We start from the raw sequence: 9,983 nt of genomic DNA on the forward strand, positions 1-9,983 counted from the left end.
GAACTGGGGTGTGGGCCAGAGGTATGGTAGGTGAGAGGATTTACCAGAGACAGAGTGGGGAGCAGAACAGGCAGATGGACTGAAATACACTGCTGAGGCTGTGCGGGTGTGCAGGGACCTGGTGCTGTGACTGCCGTGGTTGTGAAGCTGACAAGACACTACTAAGGTTCCTCTAGAAGTGAAGTGGAGTTTCATAAGAACACAATGGATGGAGAAGAAAAAAAAAAACTGGTAGCTGTGAAGGCCCTGATGCCATATATGTCAAACTAGTATCTTCAGATAGCCATGAATTGATTGTAAAAAGAGAACATGCCCTTACCTCAGGAACTATAAAAGCCATGTTGAGTGGCATGGGTCGGTTTGCTGAAAATGAAACCAGTGAAGTCAGTTTTAGAGAGATCCCTTCACATGTGCTATCAAAAGTATTTTACCTACAAGTTTTGCTACACAAACAGCTCCACAGGTTCCTGAATTACCAATTGCTTTGGAACTGCTGATGGCTGCAAACTTCCTAATTGTTGAATAAAATAAATTTTATATATATATATATATGTACACACACACACGCACACACACACATATATAGGAAATACACTGTTGAGGGGAGTGATGGGTGGGTCAGGAGAGGTTTGCCATGTCATGTGGTTCACCTCCCTGGCTGGGGAACTCATGCTGCAATGGCTTCGGATAGCCTCATAGTGGTGTGCTTTAACCCGTTGTATCACCAGAGAGGGCCCTCTTATTTTCTAAAAAGATTTATTTTCTCTATTTATGTATACAAAAGCTGAGGTGTAGGCCAGAATTGGGGGGAAGGGGGTGAGAGGATTCACCAGAGACAAAGTGGGGATCAGAACAGGCAGCTTGATTGAAATACACTGCTGAGGGGAGCAATAGATGAGACAGCAGAGGTCTGCTGTGCCATGTGGGTCAGCTTCCTGGCTGGGGGTCGAGCTCATGCTGCAGTGACTGCTGATAGCTTCGTAGTGCTAAGATTTAACCCACCAGGAGGCCCTTTTCTTCTATTTTGTGGTTGAGTAGTATTTCAGTTGTGTATTTATACCATATCTTATTTTCTTTATCCACTCATCTGTCCTTGGACACTTATGTTATCTCCATTCTGGTTAGTATAAATAGTACTACAATGAACACAAGAATGTATATACTCCTTAAATTAATGTTTGCACGCTTAGGATAGATACATAGGAATGAAATTGCTGATAGTGTGGTAGGCCTATATTTAATCATTTGTGAGTGTGCCATCCTGTTTTCCACAAGGGGTTGGACCAATGGTGTAGAGGGTTCCTTTTTCTCTACACTTTTGCCGAAATTTGTTGTAAAAATTAAATTTTTTTGCGAGTAGAGGTAATGTAGGTTTACATCATTGTTTAGAAGTATAGGCTCTTTCCCTCCCCCCTTCAAATATTACTACCATAGTACACCTACCTACCCCACAACACCCATATAGTTCACCACTATAGTCCACTGTGCTTCTTCTCTACTTGGTTCTCACCTCTCCCACTCTCTGGATTCTTCAGTTCTATAGTCAGCTTTCAAGGGTTTTAAAGTTTGGCTTTATCTAATCCTTTGAAAGTCTTTATTTTAAATTAAAATAAAGTTCTCATAAAAACACAATTTAAACTATTGTAAAGTGTACAATTCAGTGAGTTATAGAATTGATATATCTACAATGTTGTGTAACCGTCAGTAGTACCTACTTCCAGAATATTTGTATTGATTCCAAAAGAAAGCCTATAACTAGTAAGTAGTTACCCTCCATCCTAATAATAACTAATCTATTTTCTGTCTCTATGAATTTGATTGCGCTGGGCAATTCACATAAATGGAATTACACAGTATGGCAGTATAGCTTTTTAATGGCAAGATTTATATATAGTGTCAAGCTAATTCTATGATTTAAGATTTCCATTTAAAATATTAACAATATAGAGATGGGAAAATTATACAGTTTTAGTACAATTAGTAACTCGAACTTGATTTAATAATTTATAAGTTTCAAAGACTGCTCAAATTGTTTTTTTCTGACTTCTTGGTCAGGCCATGAACCTTGGTGGTTTAAATTTCAATGAAATAGGGACGAGGGCCCTTCCTGGTGGCGCAATGGGTTAAAGCAGGAACTATGAGGCTAGTTGTTGTTGCTTTAGCACAAGTTTGACCTCAGGCCAGGGAGCTGACCCACATGGCACAGCAGACCTCTCCTGTCTCACCTGCTCCTCTTAGCAGTGTACGTCAGTAGATCTGCCTGCTCTGCTTCCTGCACTCACCCCTTGCCCAGTCTCCCCAAATCTCTGGCCTGGACCCCAGTTCTTGTATGTATAAATAAAAAAAGATGCATGTGGCTTAAATATTGGAATTATTGAAGTAAAAGTGACATGAATGCAGGAAGAAAGTGATTCTAACTAAGTTGTAATTTTTTTTAGATCTATTATACTTATTTATACATACAAGAGCTGAGGTGTAGGGCAGGGGTGGGGGCGGGTGAGAGGATTCACCAGAGACAATAGGGAACAGAATAAGTGCCCTGAATGAAATACACTGCTGAGGGGAGCAGCGGGTGAGACAGGAGAGGTCTGCTGCACCATGTGGGTCATCTCCCTGGCGGGAGACCAAACTCATGCTGCAGTGGCTGCTGATAGCTTAATAGTATTGAGACTTAACCCCTTTTACCACCAGGGAGGCCCATAGGTCATAAACTTTTATTGTAATATTAATACCCTGTTAAATCTTGGAAATTACAAAAAATTCTGATTGTAAGAAGTTCAAAGACAAACATAATTTCACAGAGTGAGATAATTGTTTACTTACTTCATTCATTAAATATTTACTAAACGCTTGTTATTTGCCCTGCACTGTGCTTTATATGTCATGATCAAGAGGATTGGATTATACTCAGATATTCAATTCTGACTTCATAATTAAAAATGCTTTCAATGAAGAAGATGGAGATGTATGGAGATGCCAGTGTGATCAACTTTTTCAAAAGTTGATCATTTTTTAAGTTATGTTCTGATTAATTCAGATTTTAATAAGAAAACATAAATGATGCAAATAAGGAAATATGATTGAGGATGACTAAAGTACCATCTATCTGTTAAAAAAGTAAATAACTTCAGGGGCACTAGAGCCCCAAATGAATAGGGAATTCCAAATTTGCTATAAAAGATCAAAGATTAAGTAAAAGATCTTTCTAAGTCATGTTTTGAGGAAAAGATAAAGGAAGATTTAGATTTGGTGCTTGGTACTGACTGTAAGGTAAAGAAGTGACAAAACAAGTGAAGCTCTTTGAGTCTCTTCTGTCATAGAGCATGGTGTTCATGCTGAAAATGATAAAACAAAAGTGGATTAGAGGAAACCAGAGCCCAGGAAGGGTGAGAAAGATGAGTGTTTTAATTTATTTAGAGATCTAAATTTTCAACCATCTAGCCCACACGAATGTGTCTCGGCTTATTGAAACAGCTTGGGATGAGTAGTTGAACAGATGTTATTTTGAAAATCAAGGAGCATGAAATCAAGATTAGATACTGGCAAAGACAGTGGCAATTTTCCAAAAGGAGAAGGGAGAATAACCAACTTTGATTTTGATCTGGGCAAGATATAAAAAATTATTACTGAGGGCATCCCCAGTGGCTTAAGATGTTAAGTCTCAGCTCTATTAAGCTAGCAGCAGCCACTGGAGCATGAGTTCAATCCCCAGCTAGGGAACATGGCACAGCAGACCTCTCCTGTCTCACCTGCTGCTCCCTTTAGCAGTGTATTTCAGTCAATCTGCCTGTTCTGCTCCCCACTCTGTCTCTGGTGAATCCTCTTACCAACTCCCCACCCCGTACCTCTGGCCTGTGCCCCAGTGTTGTATGCATAAATAAATCAATCTTATTTTTTTTTAAGCGCTGTTCTTTATAACCTAACAGTTTGTTCCTAAGTATACCAAAGGTTCTTTAGATTCTGAAAGCAACAAGAATGAGAACGTTTATCACGATTTTGCTATAGCAAAGAACAGGAAGCAATGTAGAAATAGTACCTTAAACCTGAACAAGAAATGGTCTCTGCTCTTCATATTACAAGGACAAAATATGTACATTCTTAAAGTACACATGGCACCTTGGTCACTGACTTGGTATTTAGTGTTGGCATTTAGTGTAGTCTGTAACCCTACATATTCTCTGTGGTGGCTAGTGCTGTTCAAGCTCCTGGGAAAAATACCTACAAATACCCTTAAAACCCCCTTTTAGGGCCTGCCCTGGTGGTCCAGTGGGTTAAAGCACAACACTATGAAGCTATTGCAGCCATTGCAGTGAGTGTGATCTCTGGCCAGGGAGGTGACTCACATGGTGCAGCAGACCTCTCCTGATCTGCCCGATGCTCCCCTTAGCAGTGTACTTCATCAATCTGCCTGTTCTGTTCCCCACTCTGTCTCTGGTAAATCCTCTCACCGCCCTTGCATCTCTGGCCTGTACCCAGTTCTGTATGCATAAATAAGTAAATCTTAAAAAAAAAAAAACCTTTTAAAAGGACTGAATTAGAATGTTGTGAAGGTCTGAGGTTGTATTGGAAATGGACACTGTTTTAAGGGCAGGGAATTTTTGGTGTTACAAATGCTTCAGTAAGGGAGAAAGCAAATTAATAAGTCCTTCCTCTCATATGCTACTAATGCAGTAGGTTACTGCATAATGATGTCTTGTCACAGTAGCACTGTAACCATTTCTCTGCTTCTCTCTTACTATTCCAATTTGTGTACTCATTCATTAGTTCTGTTTTTGCAACAAATAAACACAGCAACTGAAAAGCATTTGCAATAATGAACAATTCATATTACTGTATGTGTGGCTTAGATAAAACATCCTTAAAATAGTAAACTGATTCTTTACACTGGCAACTAATGGATACTGGTTCCTAGAATTGTGAAGTTTTATTTTTACTTATTTTTTATTACAATAGTTTATTTTTACATCATTTGTGCCTTTTTTCATTTCAGCTGTAACCCCCATGGACTTCCCATCACCAATTCACCAGTATGCCATCACCGTAGTCCAGTGCACTTCACCCCCAACCCCATTTTTGATCCCATTTCCCACTCCACTCCCATAAAATGTTTCTGGTATATAGTTGTTCATTATTATTATTATTATTATTATTTTCTCCCCTGGTCCTTTATACTCCTGCTATGAGTGAAACCATCTGGTATTTTTCCTTTTCTTTCTGGCTTATTTCACTAAGCATGATCTTTTCCAGTTCCATCCATGTTGCTGCAAAAGGCATGTGTTTATCTTGTTGTTGAGTAATATTCCATTGTGTTTATGTACCATATCTTTTAATACAGTCATTCACTTTCGGGCATTTGGGTTGTTTCCATGTCTTTCCAATTGTAAATAAAGCAGCAATAAACATGGGGGTGCAGGTGTCTTTTTGAATCAGTGTTTTTATGTCTTTTGGGTTGATACCTAGGAGTGGGATTGCTGGGTTGTAGGGAAGCTACATGTTCAGCAGTTTGAGGAACCTCCAAATAGTTTTCCATAGTGGTTGTACTAGTTTGCATTCCCACCAACAGTGCAGGAGAGTTCCTTTTTCTCCACATCTTCGCCAACATTTGTTATAGCTAGTTTTTTTTTTTAAGATTTATTTATTTATTCATTCATATGGAATTGGGGTACAGGCCAGAGATGTGGATGGTGACAGGATTCACCAGACACAGAGAGGGGAGCAGAAAAGGCAGATTGACGAAGTACACTGCTGAGGGGAGCAGCGGGCAGGTCAGGAGAGGTCTGCCACACCATGTGGATCACCTCTGGGGCAGGCGGGAATCGAACTCATGTGAAAGTGGTTTTAGTTTCTTAGTGCTGTGCTTTAACCCGCTGCGCCACCAGGGAGGGCCCTGTAGCTAGTTGTTTGAAGATGTGCCATTCTCACTGGTGTGAGGTGGTATCTCATTGTGGTTTTAATTTGCATCTCCCTTATTACAGGTGATGTTGAACACTTTTTCATATGCTTGTTGGTCATCTGCATTTCCTCTTTGGAGAAGTGTCTTTTTAACCCTTCTGCCCATTTTTTGATGGGGTTGTTTATTTTTGTTGAGTTTCCCACTGATGATTTTTAAAAAAATATTTATTTTGATTTATACATACAAGAACTGAAGTTTAGGCCATAGTGGTTGTACTAGTTTGCATTCTGAACTGAAGTGTAGGCCATAGGTGTGTGTGTTGGGGTGAGGATAAGAGGATTCACCAGAGACAGAGTGGGGAGCAGAGCTGGTGGGATCTACTGAAATACTCTGCTGAGGGGAGTGGCAGGAGAGGCCTGCTGCTCCATATGTGGGTTAGCTCCCTGGCTGGGAATCGAACTCAGGCTGTAGTGGTGACAGCAACAAGAATTAAACCCTTGCCATCAGGGACGCCTCCCCTGACTATTCTTGCCTCAGTTAGTGCAATTATCAGAATGAAAAAGGAGAATCAATCTTTATATAGGACTGCATGCTTTAATTACTGAATTAAGACTGTTTCAGGCTTTTTCTTGTCTATTAGTGATGAGAAAATTCACAGGACTTGGTTTAGATTTCATCCTTACAGACCTGGTTTGTATGAAAATTGACAAACAGTAAGATAGTTGTTTTCCCAATTCCAACTTATGAGTCCTAGTTGTTCAGTCTGTAGGCAATACTCATCTAATATGACCTAGTAATATTGCCTACTCCATAGGTGGTTGAGAAAAGATATAATGCAAGTAAAATGCTAAGCACTTCCTGGAATGCATGCCTCATTGCACTTGTGACTGTGCTGTTCTTCCCAACACATAATGGAATCTGTTTATTTACCTCTTTAATTGGAACTGGCTGCTTCTTGTTTTGGCCAGTAGAGTGTGACAGAACTGTTACTGGGGGGTTTCTTTTTTCTTTTCTTTTTATTTATGCATATAAGAGCTGGCCAGAAGTGTGTGTGTGGTGGGTGGGTGGTGAGAGGATTTCCCAGAGATAGTGTGAGGAATTGAGCAGGCAGAGACTGAAATACACTGTTGAGGGGAGCAGCGGGCAGTCTGCCATGCCATATGGGTCACCTCACTGGCTGGGATCGAACGTGTGCAGCAGTGTCTGCAGATAGCTTCACAGTGCTTTGCTTTACCCCAGTGTGCCACCAGGGAGGGCCCACTGTGGGATTTCTTAGCCTTGTCTTAAGTGACTGTGAGGCTTTTGCTCTCTCTTACTGTTTTTGCTATTGGTAAAGTGACCTATATCCCATGGGAAGAGACTATGTGGACAGACATGGAGCCAACAGCCAGGACAACCCTGGATGTGAATGAGGCCATTTTAGAACACACAGTGTCAATTGAGTTGTGCCAGATGATTATAACTGTGAATCTAAGCGAGACCAACAAAAGAATCAGATTATGAAGTTAGCCCCAATTTTTGACCCTTAGTAGTGATAGACCTTGGGAAAGAGAGCACATGGGTGGGGCGATGAGGCATGATTAGACTGGAGGGTACAGTCCTCCTAAAAGACAGAAAAGTGAAAGTAAGATTTCTCTGTAATATATGAAAGAACTTCAAACAGAGTTTCTAAGATGAATTTCTCTTGAAGGTAGTGAGTATGCCATCACAGGAAGAATTTTAAAAAGAAAAAAGACTGGATGACATTGATATGTTAAAGATGATATAGAATGATAGATTCATGCCTTCAAAAATTTCCTTCAACCCTTACAGAATCTTAGATTCTGAGAAAACTGCACATCAATTTGACCTGGCAGTTCTGAAAAAAAAAAAAAAAATACTGCCTGTTCAGTATGTATTATAGTGACAATTTTAATAGTTTTGTACAAGTTTACATAACAACAAAGATGATTCATTGCAAACATCTGTCAAAACTATTGTATGTATTTTGTCCTTTTAGTTTATAAAATTGCAAACTTTTAGCTCCTGAACAACTGCTTGTCTTCTTTTAAGTTCCTAAGACTCAAAGTTTTTTTTTTTTCATGTTAGCATTGCTGAAATCAAGACTGTGTCTATGATCACCATCAGCCTCATCACAGTTCTATATTATCTATAACATGGTCATAGCTTTCAATACTCTGAGTTAAATGAATTGCTGGTGCCACACATACAGAATGTAACTGATTTTCAGAATAACTTACAGTAGCTTCGTAGAGAATCCAAGAGACACTGGGAGCACTCTTCAGAAATGCTGCACCAATGTTCTTTTTTTATTTTTAAAGATTTATTTTTTTTATGTATTTATGATGCATGTAAGAATAGTGGTGTAGGCCAGAGGTGTGGGGGGTGAGAGGATTCACCAGAGACAGATTGGGGAGCCGAACAGTTGTACCTACTGAAATGCACTGCTGAGAGGAGCACAGGTGAGACAAGAGAGGTCTCCTGTGCCATGTGGGTCAGATCGCTGCCAGCAATTGAACTCATGATGCAGTAGCTTGGTAGTGGTGAGACTTCAATCTCTATGCCACCAGGGAGGCCTTGTGCCAACATGCTTGATGACATGAAGGATGGGATTGTATAGAAAGTTCTAAGTCAGAAAAGCATTAAATCAAAGTTTAATTAGAAATTATTCTCTTTAATTGGTATTTATAAAATAATAATCAATTAATGGCATCAATTAATATGGATACAATACAGTATTAGCTATGAATTTAGCTAATCTGTTTAGTGCTTTCTGTATGTTGGCCAGGTATAGAATGAAGAATTTTACATGGATTACCTCCATTTTATCTTTGCTGAAATTCTATAAAGCAAGTACTGTTATTTACAGATGAGGAAATTGAGGCCAAGAAAAACTATTGTTTCTGGGTTTTGCCCTTAGTAAGTGGTGGAGGCAGAATTAAAACTCAGGCAGGCAGTCCAGTTCTCGAGCAAGAATTTTGAAGTACTATTTTGAGTTGTTTCTCATTATAAGTGACATTTTTTTTTGGTCCAGGGGGTCCATCTCCTATCTAGAACATATATATTGTTAAATCAGGAATCCATTTCCCACCCTTCACATTAGGTACTTCAACACTGCTACTACGCCCAGCTCAGTTAATGCTTAACAAAAGTCCTGAGACAAGAGAGAATTTAATCTATGTATTCAAACTTGGTCTGAGGTAATAGCCTTCTTTGGGGGACAATGTCAGGACTAATTTAGTTGCAAAAAACAGAAAGAAAGGAATTTATTCTTAAGTGGAATCCATTATTAGGTGACAGGTTTTGGGGGATTTTCTGTGTACTCCTTGGTTGCCCTAGAAGAGAGTTCCTTTCCCCCCTACTTTTATTTTTATTACAAAAGTTTATTTGTACATCATTTTGTACATTTTTTCCCCCATCTCAATTGTAATCCCCGCGGGTTTCCCATCACCAAGTCACCCGTGTGCCATCACCATAACCCCGTGCACTACCCCCCCCCCATTTTTGATCCCATTCCCCACTCCACCCCCGCAAAATGTCTCTGGTATATGGTTGTTCGTTATTTTTGATATTTTCTCTCCTGGCCCATTATACTCCTGCTATGAGTGAAACCATCTGGTATTTTTCTTTCTCTTTCTGGCTTATCTCACTAAGCAGCTCCATCCAAGTTGCTGCAAAAGACAAAAGACATGTGTTTCTCTTTTTTGGTTGCTGAGTAATATTCCATTGTATATACGTACCACATCTTTTTTATCCAGTCATCTACTTTTGGGCATTTGGGCTGCTTCCATGTTTTTCCAATTGTAAATAAAGCAGCAATAAACATCCCCCCTACTTTTTATAATCAGGGCTTAGTCCTGACTCTTCAGCCTTTCCCACCTGGGCTTTAAGTCTGGAGTACACAATGCAAAGGTAAAAAGAAATGTACTTGACGAGGCTAGCAGTGTCACAGATAGCAGCAGGGCAGGTGTTCTGGCCACCTTAGCCTTGTTTAAAGACTGTTTGACACCAGTGATTTCTCAATTCCAGTTTGGTGATATAGCCTCTTATCAATTCATTGGACTCTGATAGACTGACTTTTTTTTTTTTT

General features: G+C 39.7%; 1 pseudogene; it reads left to right on the forward strand.

The window, feature by feature from the left end:
* The window catches only part of LOC101625230, a 6,136-nt pseudogene extending 5,610 nt beyond the window's left edge, over positions 1-526 (forward strand).
* The last annotated feature ends 9,457 nt before the right edge of the window (positions 527-9,983 follow it).

Source organism: Condylura cristata, unplaced genomic scaffold (genome assembly GCF_000260355.1).
Source record: "Condylura cristata isolate star-nosed mole 26May11 unplaced genomic scaffold, ConCri1.0 scaffold00005, whole genome shotgun sequence".
NCBI classification, from domain to species: domain Eukaryota; kingdom Metazoa; phylum Chordata; class Mammalia; order Eulipotyphla; family Talpidae; genus Condylura; species Condylura cristata.